The sequence below is a fragment of the Dreissena polymorpha genome, chromosome 11 (assembly GCF_020536995.1).
Source record: "Dreissena polymorpha isolate Duluth1 chromosome 11, UMN_Dpol_1.0, whole genome shotgun sequence".
NCBI lineage: Eukaryota > Metazoa > Mollusca > Bivalvia > Myida > Dreissenidae > Dreissena > Dreissena polymorpha.
This window is the reverse complement of record NC_068365.1, coordinates 1,258,447-1,274,105: the sequence shown is the minus strand read 5'-3', so window position 1 is coordinate 1,274,105 and position 15,659 is coordinate 1,258,447. Positions and strand designations below refer to the sequence as shown.

Sequence of the window (15,659 nt, the reverse complement as noted above, 5' to 3'; positions counted from 1 at the left end):
TTCAACGTTAAAATAGAGATAGAAATTAACCAAAATGCAAAAAAGTTCTGGCGGTTGTGCTGGAACCTTTATCTGGTGGATATGTTGATAGCAAATAATAATTTAAATTTTCAAACAATACTTCTGTTTATAGTCCATATATTTGACTTACTAATTATATCAATAATTCAATTGTCTACGGTAATCAAGAATATGTGTTCCATCAACACTGATGCTATCGGTTGGTTAACAAAGAAACCACCTCTTTCAATAAGTCAAAGAAATAAATAGACCTAGGTTAGGTGATCTTGGTGGATAGGGAATGGTCATTGGCATTTATCTCGAGTATTATTAGTATAATGGTGATGCTAGTTATTGACGGAGAGATAAAACAGTACATGCCTCAGTAATAATTTAATCGGGTGCATACAAGTAAACAAGTTAGTCAACAACCAACAGGAAATAGTCTTTCAGGTGCAAAACATACAATTATCCCTACTAACTTACCCGATTAAATCTTCCCAATGCGATACGAACTGCGATAAAAACACTTTCTTTCCCTCGAATATTTACTTCTTGCTCTTCTTCATTGGTTGCGATCAGAGATATGCAAACGTGGTCTCCAAAGGCTGTTACCAATTCTATGTCATTTTCAGAGTGCAGTAACAGCTCGTCAAAATGTAAATCTAAGTGACATAAACATAACAATTGGGATGCAACAGGTTACTAAATCATTAACCGGTTAACCTATTATTGTAACCGGTGTATTGAACGGTTAACTTACAAACTTAAAAAGTATACTTTCCAACATACCATATTGCACGTACATGTACTCTCTTTAAAAACGAAGATTTTTGATCGCATACGTTGGTAACATAAACTGCCATTATCATGTTCGTGATATAAATGTTTTATTGATGACACATTCAATTAAATTGATACGCAAATGCATGTTAGACTTTGTTTGTAAGTATCCGGTTCAAAAGCATATAATTAAGAAATAAACTAATTAATATTGTTCATTTATTTAAAAAAAATGTTGGTGAGACTTATCTCTTACATCAATTTAATTAATTATATTTTGTTATTATGTTGTTTCTTTGTTATTTCCATTTCAAATTTACTATGTTTGATGTTTACTTGCACCCATTCTGTTGCGGAAAGAATGTTGTTGTTTTTTCTTCTAGTTTCGGTCGACGTAAAGTGTTGTTTTGTAATTTAATTCGTTTTATTATTCGCTTTCTTTAAAAAACAATTGTGTAAGACAGTGGTGGTGACATCGTTGCTGACGGAAAAACAATTACACTCGGACAGATCAAATATGACGTTAACTTAATAGAAGTTTCACACATAACAATAAAACCGGTTAACCGATCGTTAAGTAGGTTAAACGGTTAACATGTTGCATCCCTAATTACAACATATGTTGCGTTACAATAAATTTATTTAACCCAATGTGGTCATTTGCAGCATATGTTTCATGTAACTTACCGATTACAGTGCAAACATTCTACATTACTCATTCAAAAACGTCATTGTTTTTTGGTATCAAAATTAAACGAATACGCACATATCATTTATATTAATACAAATCCTTTACAGGCGCATTTATATTCAACACATCAGTATCGCTACTTATATCATGTAATCAAAGAACGCATCATAATTGTTCCTAAATTTATGTGTACGATAGTAATATGGTTTTACCTCTTGCTATTTCCTTGCGCTTTTTGAAAACCTTTGTCTTAACAGTCCCCCGATCTTTATTGCATAATTGACTTTTAGTATTTAAAATAGAAATCATACCTACGATGCAATCAGTATTACTCATATGATTAACATGTATGATGTGATCATCTTCGACGTAAACATAATCAAACACGGAAATTATATATATATTTTAAAGACGCATGCGGTAAAATACTTCTTTACTTACTTATTTATTTCTTTACCTAACATGGGCATAAAGAGTGATAGCAGAATGTTTATAAAAAGGTGTAAACTAGAAATGGGACCACCAGAGTTCGATTACCATAAGACGTGTTCATATTTATATATGTGTTTACTCGATACTATGAAGTGTATCAATATGAGTAAGGATAATAAAATCACCAATCTACACAGTGAGTTTTGTTAACTAGTTTGTTTATATTCCGTTCTAAAACTCAGTAAGAATAATTTAAAACGTCAACAAATATCTAAGCGTTATAGTCAATTTACAGTAATTAACTCTTTTTTTTTTGGGGGGGGGGGAAATGAATATTTTTTAACACGATGCTGCAAACAGCGAAGCTGCCTACACAAAAAGAAATGAATGGCCCTATATAAACTAGAATGCATGTTTTAGAAGATATAGTTAGTATTTCCTAGGTTTTACCCTGAACATATTTTTTCCCATTTTTTGTTAACTGCATGCCGTTCGACCGATATCGAAATAATTAAATAATCTATCTAACCTGTTTTATATCGGACGAGATTTATTTTCTGAAAATGGTGTTCAGTGCATTCCTCTGCTTTCAACAGCTCTTCATATTCACCCTTGTTCAGCAGGAAGTGTAGTATATTAATCTGCCTCATAACCAACGGAACTTGTAATGTGTGCAACTTCCTTGATGATTCACCAGGTTTGATCTCGTACTCAGACAAATCACAGACTAAACAAAGTCTCCCTGCAAGCATAAATCCCTGGTACGCACAGACTTTGTCAATGCTTATATCAACGGTGACTGTTTGCTCTTCCTTCCAACCGTTAGGAAGGGGCACTACTTTTGAAAAGATTGTTCTATCTGATTCTTCAATCAGACTGCAGAACAGTTTTGTTTTGTGGCAGAACAGACACTGACAGAGACCAATCGTTATTCAATGTCACTTAAGATGAATTTGTTATCCTTACATAAAGAACAACATCATCATCCTCAGTGCTGCGGTTCTTACATTTGACACTTGTTATACGGAAGCAGGCCTTGTGTACATCTTCCTCGCTGTCATAAATTGCCAACAGATGTGCTGCAATATTTAAAAGGTGTAACTCATTTGTTTTTAGGTTACGTTAACGGCTGATTCTCTTCGTTGTAGAGGCTTCCTCATCCATTGTTTTGAAGAGGTCTCCTATTGATTCACGCTTTAAACTCGTAAAGTCGGCTTTGCTTTCCACTGTTATCTCCTCTATTTCAGCATTAGACCTCAAAAGAAGTAATTTTTCTGGCGCGTCTGTAAACAGATCAGAACATCGAATTCTTAAAAAAAATCATAACTATAAAACCCATATATGAAGGAGAGCTTTGGAATATGGAATTAGATATTAGTATCTATGATATATTTAAAAATGAGGTACAAACAAATAATAGGATTTTACTGCGAATGTCGCTGCCCTATAAAGTGTCATTTTAACGGGACAAAATGGCCGCGCCCCAGGGGTCACATGATATTAATAGATATAAATAGCATTATCTCTATAAACTATTCTTTTCTGAAATCACAACAAAACATCAAAAACTTCAATAGTCGATATGCAACCGCAAATACTGGCACAATTTGAGATCGTGTCTCTTAGATAGTTAAAACTGGACCTTACTAAGGTTCATTAGAAACGGTATTATACATCTTTTTTACACATTTTCTTCTTCGAACACAACTTCGGGGACTATAAATAGGTGGTGTGCAGCCATATACTCGTCATATTTAACCATTGTGTACATACCGGTGTGACAATAACGCAGTGACATCACCATCTAGGTTTAGAATTATTTTTAACATGATCTCAAGAAAACGAACACGTAGGTCATGTTTTTACCCGGAAGTTTAAATCATAAAAACTGGCGTATTTATAACATACAATTATGTAATAGCTTTATGATTTTTACACGGAAAAATGTTTGTTTAATACGGACAATTTAATGAAAACCTGACGTTGAATAAATATAAAACGGCGTTTGGTGAGAAACAACTTAAACATTAGTTTTAGCGAGATTGAACACATACTTTCGTTTTGTATGCATGAAATGTACAAATTAAAGTTAAAACACGAGTACAATATATACGAAATCAAGTGGTTTATATGCTTATTCATCGTATGATACCTCACGCGACTTTTTCATGTAGAATTTCCAAATACCTAGCGCGCGATTTTTTTAATTATAATATATGATTATCGAGAATTAAAACAAATGCCATGTTGCGTGGAGCTACAAAAAATAGAACAAAGGAAAAACCAGAATTTAGCGAAAGTGCAACTTGTAATTTACCTTAGTAGTTAAGCATCCGAAGGTACAAACCTATATCCACTGTCTACCCTGATTTAATGACATCAATGAGCAATTAAAAGCTATTTAGCAGTATCTGTGTGAAATACGTGTTTGTTGTAAACAATGCCTGAGAATATGACTTATGGAGGAAACCCAGCATATCAGAGCCAAATTGTGTCTGGTGCCAGTGGTGGCCTGTAGATTGTCTCTGAAATATTTTGTTTAATATGGACGATATCATAATTTAATAAACTGTTTTGTATTTACATTGGCTCTTACTTCAATCTCACGTTTTCACTTTGGCGTGCATACAACAGACAATGCAACGGGGTTATATGGGATACAAACTAACAAAAACGATGCCAAATTAAACACTCTTTACGAAATCACCTTATCAGTGGAAAAAGTGCATCGAACTACATGCAAGATTATTGTAGATGATATCAGAATCATATTTAGAAAATGTGTCTGGCAGTGCCAAATTCTAAGTCTAGACACATGTTCTCACTGGAATATTTTCATTGAACATTTAAAGGGACTGTCCAATGGATTATGGTCTGAACAAAACATAAAATTATTGTTTTAGATATTAAAAACGATTACCGCCTTTGATTTAAGGATATAAAAACTCAAAGCAGACTAAAGGAAGTATAACACAAACCAACACATAAGCCCAAGCGGATGGGAATTCCATATTATATTTCAAAAACGCCGCTCGACGTTTTTGACCTAAAAATAAATGTAGCTGAAAATCAGCTGACAAGTCACGTGGTACATGGTACTGTCATTTATTTTTGGCATAGAAATTACATTATTTCTAAAGAAAGAGATTTAGCTTGTTGAACAAATAATTGATTTTCATTGAATATTTTTGGTAAACCAATAAAATATACTTCATATTTAAATCAATATTTTTATTGGAATATCACTTTTCACAAATACGAATATGCGGTCGAAAAGAATTCAAGATGGTTCGGACAAAAACAAGTGCTAGCGCTAAGACTAAAAAAAAACAAGAGATGCAAGGTACAGGCGTAATAAAAGGGAAAGGATAATAGACATTGGTATTCAGTGTGATCGATGGAGAAGAGTTAAAGAAGCTACTGGGATTGAAAAGGACGAGAAAATGATGGAAATATTGATCGATGCGTAAGTCTTCTTCATTTGACATTTTCAGTTTGTGTTTCATAGCTACTTTTCTATAAATTCCCTTAATTATTTTGCTATATAATGAACACGATTTGACTTACACACACACAAACCCTTATAAGTATAAAAGATGTGTTTTAGAAATGTACAATGCTTTTAAAGGGACTGTCCAATGGATTATGGTCTGAACAAAATATAAAATTATTGTTTTAGATATTAAAAACGATTATCGCCTTTGATTTAAGGATATAAAAACTCAAAGCAGACTAAAGGAAGTATAACACAAACCAACACATAAGCCCAAGCGGATGGGAATTCCATATTATATTTCAAAAACGCCGCTCGACGTTTTTGACCTAAAAATAAATGTAGCTGAAAATCAGCTGACAAGTCACGTGGTACATGGTACTGTCATTTATTTTTGGCATAGAAATTACATTATTTCTAAAGAAAGAGATTTAGCTTGTTGAGCAAATAATTGATTTTCATTGAATATTTTTGATAAACCAATAAAATATACTTCATATTTAAATCAATATTTTTATTGGAAAATCACTTTTCACAAATACGAATATGCGGTCGAAAAGAATTCAAGATGGTTCGGACAAAAACAAGTGCTAGCGCTAAGACTAAAAAAAAACAAGAGATGCAAGGTACAGGCGTAATAAAAGGGAAAGGATAATAGACATTGGTATTCAGTGTGATCGATGGAGAAGAGTTAAAGAAGCTACTGGGATTGAAAAGGACGAGAAAATGATGGAAATATTGATCGATGCGTAAGTCTTCTTCATTTGACATTTTCAGTTTGTGTTTCATAGCTACTTTTCTATAAATTCCCCTAATTATTTTGCTATATAATGAACACGATTTGACTTACACACACACAAACCCTTATAAGTATAAAAGATGTGTTTTAGAAATGTACAATGCTTTTAAATTTCAGAACTACTTCTGAACTAGAGAGCTTCAACAATCATCTTTTGATACGCTCCAAACCAAAGCGAAATGCTTTCAGGTAAATAAAAAGTTAAATGTTTAAAAAATACACTTGTTAAAGTGTTTCTTTTTTTATGAACACATGCTCATTCATTGAACAAAGGAATTTATGCTCTTTCTTTTTGAGAATTTACATTTTAATAGTGTAAAAATGATGTACCCTTTGTGACAAGTCTCGTAATAAACTGCCTGAATGACTAAAATATGAATATATTTTTAGCTCGGCTGTTTTCGGAGAAAACCCGAGGTATTGTCAAAGCCAGCTCGTCGTTGTTGTGTCGTCAGCCAGCTGCTCGTTGTCGTGTTGTCCGCCGGCGTCGTGCTAAAACTTTTACATTTTGCTCTACAATCAAAGTGATTCCACCTACAACTTTGAAACTTCAAATGTGGATTCACCTTGATGAGTTCTACACGCCACACCCATTTTTCGGTCACAAGGTCAATGTCCCTGTGTCTGTGACCTCTAAAAAAAAATTATGACAAGCTTTCGAAGCCTAGCGTGGCACCCGTAACGCGGTGCTCTTGTTTCATCATGTGATAGTAAAATTATTTATGAACAGGATTTTTGTATTTTTGTTCACAGGATGTTTAAACAACTAGTAGTTAATCAAGAAATGAATTCTGATTATGAATATGTCAAGTCATTGGTGTTGAATTAGTTCATATCTAGTGTAACATCATCAAAGTCCTAAAGGCAGATTTTCACATGATGAGTTGCATGATATTTTCTGAGTTTCATTTCTAAAATTATTTTTTTCAGCTGTACAGGTGTCAGTTAGCAGCAATAGAATATTCAAAACACTTGAATCGTCCTGTTTTGTTGGACAAAGAAGGAAATGAGAGGTATTTATATTATTGTTTTCGCCCTGTATGTTGATTTGTATGTTTGTTTGCGTCAAACTTTAACATTTTGCCATAACTTTTGCAATATTGAATATAGTAACTTCATATTTTGCATGCATGTGTATCTCATGGAGCTGCACATTTTGAGTGGTGAAAGGTCAAGATAATCCTTCAAGGTCAAGGTAAAAAAAACAAATTCAAGAGAAGTAATAAGCTTTAAAGAGTTCATCTGAACCTACCAAATGATAAAAAAAAAATCAAAGTGGCGCAGTAGGGGAGATAGTGTTTCTGACAAACACATTTCCTGTTTTTATTAAATTTTGAATTGTAAGGATCAATTTACAGATTTATGATTACTTATTGAAAGTTTTATTATTAATAATTAAATTGAATTTACAAACATGATGTATTTAAGCTCAAATTTGACACATTCATGTGACATGAATAATAAGTATACATTTTGCAAACAATTCTCCTGTCATAAAAGAACTACTGCAGCAAAGTATGCACTGAATCAGTAAATTTATATTATGGCATATATATTGTCTATAGATCTTTATTCTTTTGTTTTGTTTTAGCAATTGTCATTTCATTTTTTCAAACATCATGTCAGTTATAAAACAATCTTTCAGGAGAAAAAAGGTGCTTGTAATTGGAGCACAAGGCCTGTGAAAAAAACATACATAACCGGTTTGATCACTGAAGTTATAAATGAATTCACCATAGGCAAGAAAAGAATAAGTGGCAAATGTGAACAGCTGCCTAAAGACTCCAAAAGAATTAGGTCAACTATAGCCCCCGTCACCCCTCCACCTACATCAATACTTGGAGATCAGCATGTCTCTAGATTGAGAAAAGCGAAAAAATGAATTGTTGCCCAAGACGTGTTTGATATTCATTTGAAGTTGACGCAGAAGTTATCTTTGTTAGATAACTATTAAGTTTCACATCTTTAGTGTAAATATAATTTTAGAAGTGTTTTGAAAATGTACAATCTTACATTATGTTATAAATAATGAATGCTCTTGGTTGTACAATGCAATGACATTTGTTAGTAAGTTTTAATATTGAATTTAGCATAAAAAAAATTTTTTATGTTATATTTTGTGCGTTTTTTATCAATACATTTTTATGCTCCCCCAAAATTTATTTTGGGGGGAGCATATAGTTGCCGCTTCATCTGTCCGTCCGTGTGTCTGTCTGTGCACAATTTTTGTCCAGGCTATTTCTCAGAAAGTAATGACCGGAATTCAATGAAACTTTATGGGAAGCTTCACTACCAAGAGGAGATGTGCATATTATCAGCCGGTTCTCTTCAGATGATTTTTCACAGAGTTATGGCCCTTTGAAATTTTCCATTGTACATATAGTGCAATTCTTGTCCGGGCTATTTCTCAGCAACTAATGACTGGAATTCTATGAAACTTTATGGAAAGCTTCACTACCAAGAGGAGATGTGCATATTACCAGCCGGTTCTCATCGGATGATTTTTCACAGAGTTATGGCCCTTTGAAATTTTCCATTGCACATATAGTGCAATGCTTGTCCGAGCTATTTCTCAGCAACTTATTACAGTAATTCAATGAAACTTGATGGGAAGCTTCACTACCAACAGGAGATGTGCATATTATCAGCCGGTTCTGGTCGGATGTTTTTTCACAGAGTTATGGCCCTTTGAAATTTTCTATAAACTGTACATATAGTGCAATTCTTGTCCAGGCTATTTCTCCCCAACTACTGACCGGAATTCAATGAAGCTTTAATCCATCCATCGTATAATTTTGTCCACAGTTATGCCCCTTAAGACGTTTCCTTTTATCTGAATATATAGTACAATATTGTGACAAAAAAACACTTTTGGGGAGCATCACCAGTCTACACCGGTTTTTTGTTACACATGTAAAGAACACAATTTTTCTTACAAAATGTTTAGTTTTTTGTTTGATTATCGATATGTGTTTTTCATTGCCTTCTTTATTACCTGTATTTAAAAAACCATTGTAGTCAATGTCTCTAAGCCTCTTATAATTGACCTCGAGAGTAGTTTCCTCTTTAATTATCGATACTATGAATGTGATAGTGTATCCAGATATGCCTCAGTGTTCTATTTACACATCAACATTTAATACTTTTTAATGGCCATACTCATTTGAAATGCAAATCACCTAAATAATTAAATGCCAGCATCATACACTCGAACCAACTTCAATGAGTTCTCAACTCCTGTCACATTTCTATGTGCATGTATTGAGTTCGATCCATTTTCTGACACCAGATGAATATAATACAAAATTTGTAAAAAAAAATCAAACTTCAATGCATGGATCAAGTTCATATCACACTGAATAAAATACCTCAATTGTATATCAATTTAATAGATAGGAAAAAATCGGCTGAGCTAAAATGTAGACGGTCTGCACAGGTTACTACATAAAGAAAGCACACAATATACAAAACATGGTTGAACAATAATAAGATACTATTTTTTTTTAATTTCAACAGCAACTTGTTGCTTTTTTATTGATTTCGAAATGTTTAATCATGCATTAGCATATGTCATGTTTAAAATGTATTTTAAGAAACCTAATCTAACAAATATCAAGTGTGAAACAAAATGACTCCAAATAAAAATAAACAAGGGCTGTTTGTAAAACATGCATGCCCCCCATATGGGCTGTCAGTTGTAGTGGCAGCCATTGTGTGAATACGTTTTTTGTCACTGTGACATTGACCTTTGACCTAGTCACCTGAAAATCAATAGGGGTCATCTGCGAGTCGTGATCAATGAACTTATGAAGTTTCATGATCCTAGGCGTAAGCTTTCTTGAGTTATCATCCGGAAACTATTTTACTGGGTCGAGTCACCTTGACCTTTGACCTAGTGACCTGAAAATCAATAGGGGTCATCTGCGAGTCATGATCAATGTACCTATGAAGTTTCATGATCCTAGGCTTAAGCGTTCTTGAGTTATCATCCGGAAACCATTTTTCTGTGCGAGTCACCGTAACCTTGACCTTTGACCTAGTGACCTAAAAATCAATAGGGGTCATCTGCCAGTCATGTTCAATGTACCTATGAAGTTTCATGATCCTAGGCGTAAGTGTTCTTGAGTTATAATCCGGAAACCATTCGGTGGACGGACGGACCGACTGACCGACATGAGGGAACAACATACCTCCTCTTCTTCGAAGGGGGGCATAATAAAAAAATCAAAATGCAAACTTAAAATTGAATAAATGCAAAAGATATAAAAAATAAAAATAAAAACAGGTAATACACAATTGACTGTTTTTTTATGAACGGTCTTTTCAAGCAAACGTTACCATTTTTGAACTCATCCAAAATATCCTTGAGACCAATCTTTATTTTACGGCTGTAGAGTGTTAACAAGGCAAATGTAGACGCCGCACGACGGACAAAAGGCGATCACAAAAGCTCACCATGAGCACATTGTGTTCAGGTGAGCTAAAAAGTGTAAAAATCAAACTATTAAGTTCAAACAAGAAAATAAAATAAGTATACAAGAAATGAATTTTGATTTTCAATTAGTTTATTTACATAGTATTCTTAAGAAATATGTCATTGCTTCTTTTATTTCTTTCATCTTACAATCCAGAGTACTCGTGGCATTTCATTCAAATGACACCAAAGTAAGCATACAAATGTAAAAACTGCTGTGCAAGTTTTAATAATAAACTAGCACATTTCACACAAATTGATTTTTCAAAACAAAATGCATACAACTGAAAAATCCAAATGATTAAGCATAACTCAAATGATTTGCATAAATATAAATGTTTCAAAAAAGGAGCCAGAACAAAAAATAATCAAAACTAAGAAAAGTTCTATGTCTGATAAATGAAAAAGAATAGCAACAAGGGCTGTTTGTAAAACATGCATGCCCCCCATATGGGCTGTCAGTTGTAGTGGCAGCTATTGTGTTAATACGTTTTTTGTCACTGTGACCTTGACCTTTGACATAGTGACCTGAAAATTAATAGGGGTCATCTGTCAGTCATGATCAATGTAACTATGAAGTTTCCTGATCCTAGGCCTAATTATTCTTGAGTTATCATCAGGAAACCATTTTACTATTTCGAGTCACTGTGACCTTGACCTAGTGACCTGAAAATTAAAAGGGGTCATCTGCCAGTCATTATCAATGTAGCTATGAAGTTTCATGATCAAAAGGCGTAAGCATTCTTGAGTTATCAGCTGGAAACCATTTTATTGTTTTGAGTCACTGTGACCTTGACCTTGTGACCAGAAAATCTAAAGGGGTCCTCTGCCAGTCGTGATCAATGTACCTATGAAGTTTCAAGATCCTAGGCGTATGCATTCTTGAGTTATCATCCGGAAACCGCTTTACTGTTTCGAGTCACTGACCTTTGACCTAGTGACCTGAAAATCAATAGGGGTTATTTGCCAGTCATGATCAATGTACCTATGAAGTTTCATGATCCTAGGCCTAAGCGTTCTTAAGTAATCATCCCGAAACCATCTGGTGGACGGACCGACATGTGCAAAACTATATACCCCCTCTTCTTCGAAGGGGGGCATAAATATGCAAAATTATTAGAACACTGGGCCTTCACCTGGTACGAAGCCTGTATACTGGCCTTAAGGACTAGGAAACTTCTCCCTTATTAATTTAACACAACATGCTGGGACAGTTATTCTCATGCATTAAGATGGTAAATTGTCTGTATGCAGCATGTCTGAAAGATTTATTGACATCTTCTAGTGTCTCTGCATAAAAGGAAAACACATCTTGTTGATACTGCTGCTGACTGTAGAGGGTCATCCTATCCAGCACCGAAAGAGTCATCTCCTACAAAGAAATTGTAACAGATTTTACAATAAACTTCTTGCAAATGTAACTCCAATCAGCAGTCAGTGAGACAGCACACTAGATTATATGAGCCTTGTTCTGAGAAAACTGGACATAATGCATGTGCGTAAAGTGTCGTCCAAGATTAGCCTGTGCAGTCCACACAGGCTCATCAGGGGCAACACCTTCCGCTTTTATGACATTTTTCGTTAAAATGTCTCTTCTTAGCAAAAATCCCATTTAGGCTGAAAGTGTCATCCCTGATTAGCCTGTACAGACTGCACAGGCTAAGCTGGGACGACACTTTACGCACATGCATTATGCCCAATTTTCTAAGGACGCGACTCATATAAAGGGGTGGAAAGGTGTTGATGGTATCAATGCAATGGATCAATGGAGTACAAAATATTGAAATGGTATGCAAACTTAACAATTTTTAAGCAAAAAAAGAGTAATCCTTTCTTTACTCATGTAAAATCATAAATTGCATTGAATAAAATAGCAAGATGACAAACAACTACACAATGTCTTAGCATCTTTGTTGGCATTAGCTGAAATTCATTTTAATAAGCCAATAATGATTCAGTAAATGATTTTCCCACATGACAAAATTGCCTTTATAGCAGGATTAATTTTTAAGATGGGATATTTAATAGGTTTGACCCATTTCTTAGTCCTTGTTATAACACAATATGACGCTGCAAAACTTAAGATATTCAGTTACAGAAACTCATAATACATGAATCTTACTCACAGGTCTGTGACTTGAGCATAATTCTGGGACCATCCCACAGCAAACTCGATCTTCCACTCTCTCGTTTTGTGGGCATCTGTGACAAGAGCACCACTTAGTTATTGTTGCTAATGTATCAACTTTCTGGCAGGACGTTTTCCTTAACTCTTCTGTAGACTTGAATCCTGAGTGTAACAAATAAAACATCATGCATTTGATAAAAAACCAAGTAATGCAGAAAATCTAATAAATAATAGCAAAAAGAGTAACCCTAAAATGACAAAATCATGATGTCAATGTCATGACCTAATCACATGAGTTATAGTGCATTTCTTGATTTACTACATGTTATTTGCAACCACAGCCTACATCCACAGATTTCGGACCTAAATATTGTGAAAAAAAAGCAAAAATTCCTACTATTCTTAGCCAAGGTGACTGTTCAACTCTCAGGCCTTTACAATAATTGTTCTAACTTGTAAATCATAATGGGTTATAGTCAAACCTGCATTTATCAACACAGAGCGGACAAGGGTGATATTATTATTTCTTCTTAGTTCGTCTGGTCACAAATAGATATACATAATTCACTATACCCCTCCGGTTGACCAGGTGGGAGAATTTATCGAATAACTGGCACATAAGTAAAATGTGTTCACACAAGAGCATTAAAATAAACTTACTGAATCTGTGTCCTGAGAATACAACAACATTCTCTTAGATGGCTGTCTCACGCATTTACTTCTTCTCATCTCTCCCTCTGTTTTTGCCTAAATAAAAAAACATAAATAATACACTGACTTATTTGTGCTCTAGGATCTGGGCACGAATTTACTGTGGAAGAATCAACTGGCTTCTATTAGCAAAATTTAAAAGTTAATGTAAAACGTACGTTGCAAAATAAACAACACAAAAGTCAAAACGAGAAAATCATAAAATCAAAATACGTTAAATTGATTCTCATTTTCATGCATTGGAGTCGTCTACTACACAGGTGAAGGGCGCGTGGCCAAGTCACTTTATTACTATCAATTTGTCATAAAACAACATTTTTTATCATATTGACCAAAAAAAAAAAAATTTTTTTTTCTGATATGTTATATAACATATCAGAAAAAAAAAATTTTTTTTTTTTGGTCAATATGATAAAATGTTGTTTTATGACAAATTGATAGTGTTAAAGTGACTTGGCCACGCGCCCTTCACCTGTGGTCTGAAATGTCTCTTTTCCATTGTCTGCAAAAAGGCAGTGAAACACCAAATTACGCAACATTTTTTTTTATTCAGCAAAACAGTTCAACGCTAAATTGTTTGTGCATGATGTTTAAAAGATTTAAGTTACATTTAAAAGCGAATACGTTTGTTCGCAATATGTACGGTACCGACGGACTAATACATTTAAAACAAATAGTCTATGTTTTTAGTTCTTTCCTTCTAGAAGTCTAGCCACGGCGTGAGAAAATAATATTTCAAATTGCATTCGTTAGCACACCTCATCCTTTACCACTAAAGATTATTATAAAATCGAGTGTGTTGTTGTAGTTTATTTACAGGTCGTCCCCGCGTCTTCACGACTACATTTGGTATCGACCTGGTTATAAAATCGAATTTTTGTTCTTGACTATAAATAGTCTATAGTCTTAATTAAAAGTCGAATATGGCCACAGTAAATAACACTGAAAATCGCACCATCGTTCCTTTCTGAAAGTCGACTATGGCCACAGTAAATGACTCTTAAAATGAGACCATCGTTCATCACTGCAAGTCGAATATGGCCACAGTAAATGACTCTTAAAATAACACCATCGTTCATTACTCAAAGTCGACTATGGCCACAGTAAATGACTCTTAAAATGACACCATCGTTCATTACTAAAAGTCGACTATGGCAACAGTAAATGACTCTTAAAATGACACCCATCGTTAATTACTACAAGTCGACTATGGCCACAGTAAATGACTCTTAAAATAACACCCATCGTTCATTACTGCAAGTCGACTATGGCCACAGTCAATAACTCTTAAAATGACACCATCGTTCACTACTGAAAGTCGACTATGGCCACAGTAAATGACTCTTAAAATGACACCATCGTTCATTAATGAATGTCGACTATGGCCACAGTAAACGACTCTTAAAATGACACCATCGTTCATTACTGAAAGTCGACTATGGCCACAGTAAATGACACTTAAAATGACACCATCGATTATTACTGGAAGTCGACTATGGCCAAAGTATATGACTCTTAAAATAAGACCATCGTTCATTACTGCAAGTCGACTATGGCCACAGCAAATGACTCTTAAAATGACACCATCGTTCATTACTGCAAGTCGACTATGGCCACAGTAAGTGACTCTTAAAATGACCCCATCGTTCATTACTGCAAGTCGACTATGGCCACAGTAAATGACTCTTAAAATCGACTATGGCAACAGTAAATGACTCTTAAAATGACACCATCGTTCAATACTAAAAGTCGACTATGGCCACTGTAAATGACTCTTATAATAACACCATCGTTCATTACTGAAAGTCGACTATGGCCACAGTAAATGACTCTTAAAATAAGACCATCGTTCATTACTGCAAGTCGACTATGGCCACAGTAAATGACTCTTAAAATGACACCATCGTTCATTACTTCAATTCGACTATGGCCACAGTAAATGACTCTTAAAATGACACGACCGTTCATTACTGGCAGTCGACTATGGCCACAGTAAATGACTCCTAAAATGCCACCACTGCTCATTACTGCAAGTCGACTATGGCCACAGTAAATGACTCTTAAAATGACACCATCGTTCATTACTGCAAGTCGACTATGGCCACAGTAAATGACTCTTAAAATGACACCATCGTTCATTACTTCGAT

General features: G+C 34.4%; 1 protein-coding gene and 2 long non-coding RNA genes across 6 annotated transcripts in view; 2 read left to right on the top strand and 1 right to left on the bottom strand.

Annotated features, from left to right (window-relative positions):
* Positions 1 to 15,659, top strand: part of LOC127851703 (zinc finger protein 260-like) — a 79,506-nt gene that overhangs the window by 29,608 nt on the left and 34,239 nt on the right. For 2 of the 4 annotated variants that reach the window (XR_008035895.1, XM_052385555.1), the window contains exon 1: positions 3,559 to 3,914. The exons of the other annotated variants lie outside the window; for them this stretch is intronic. The gene's annotated coding sequence lies outside the window, so the exon portion shown is untranslated. Of the gene's footprint in view, positions 1 to 3,558; positions 3,915 to 15,659 lie in introns of those variants that run through there. 4 annotated transcript variants of the gene reach the window in all.
* Positions 5,393 to 9,224, top strand: LOC127851710 (uncharacterized). The gene is made up of 4 exons (XR_008035897.1): positions 5,393 to 6,148; positions 6,316 to 6,387; positions 7,129 to 7,211; positions 7,844 to 9,224. It is a non-coding gene; the product is annotated as an uncharacterized LOC127851710 (long non-coding RNA).
* LOC127851709 (uncharacterized) lies at positions 10,473 to 13,643 on the bottom strand. Its single transcript, XR_008035896.1, has 4 exons — positions 13,461 to 13,643; positions 12,799 to 12,962; positions 11,339 to 12,044; positions 10,473 to 11,200 (listed from the first exon to the last, which is right to left on the bottom strand). It is a non-coding gene; the product is annotated as an uncharacterized LOC127851709 (long non-coding RNA).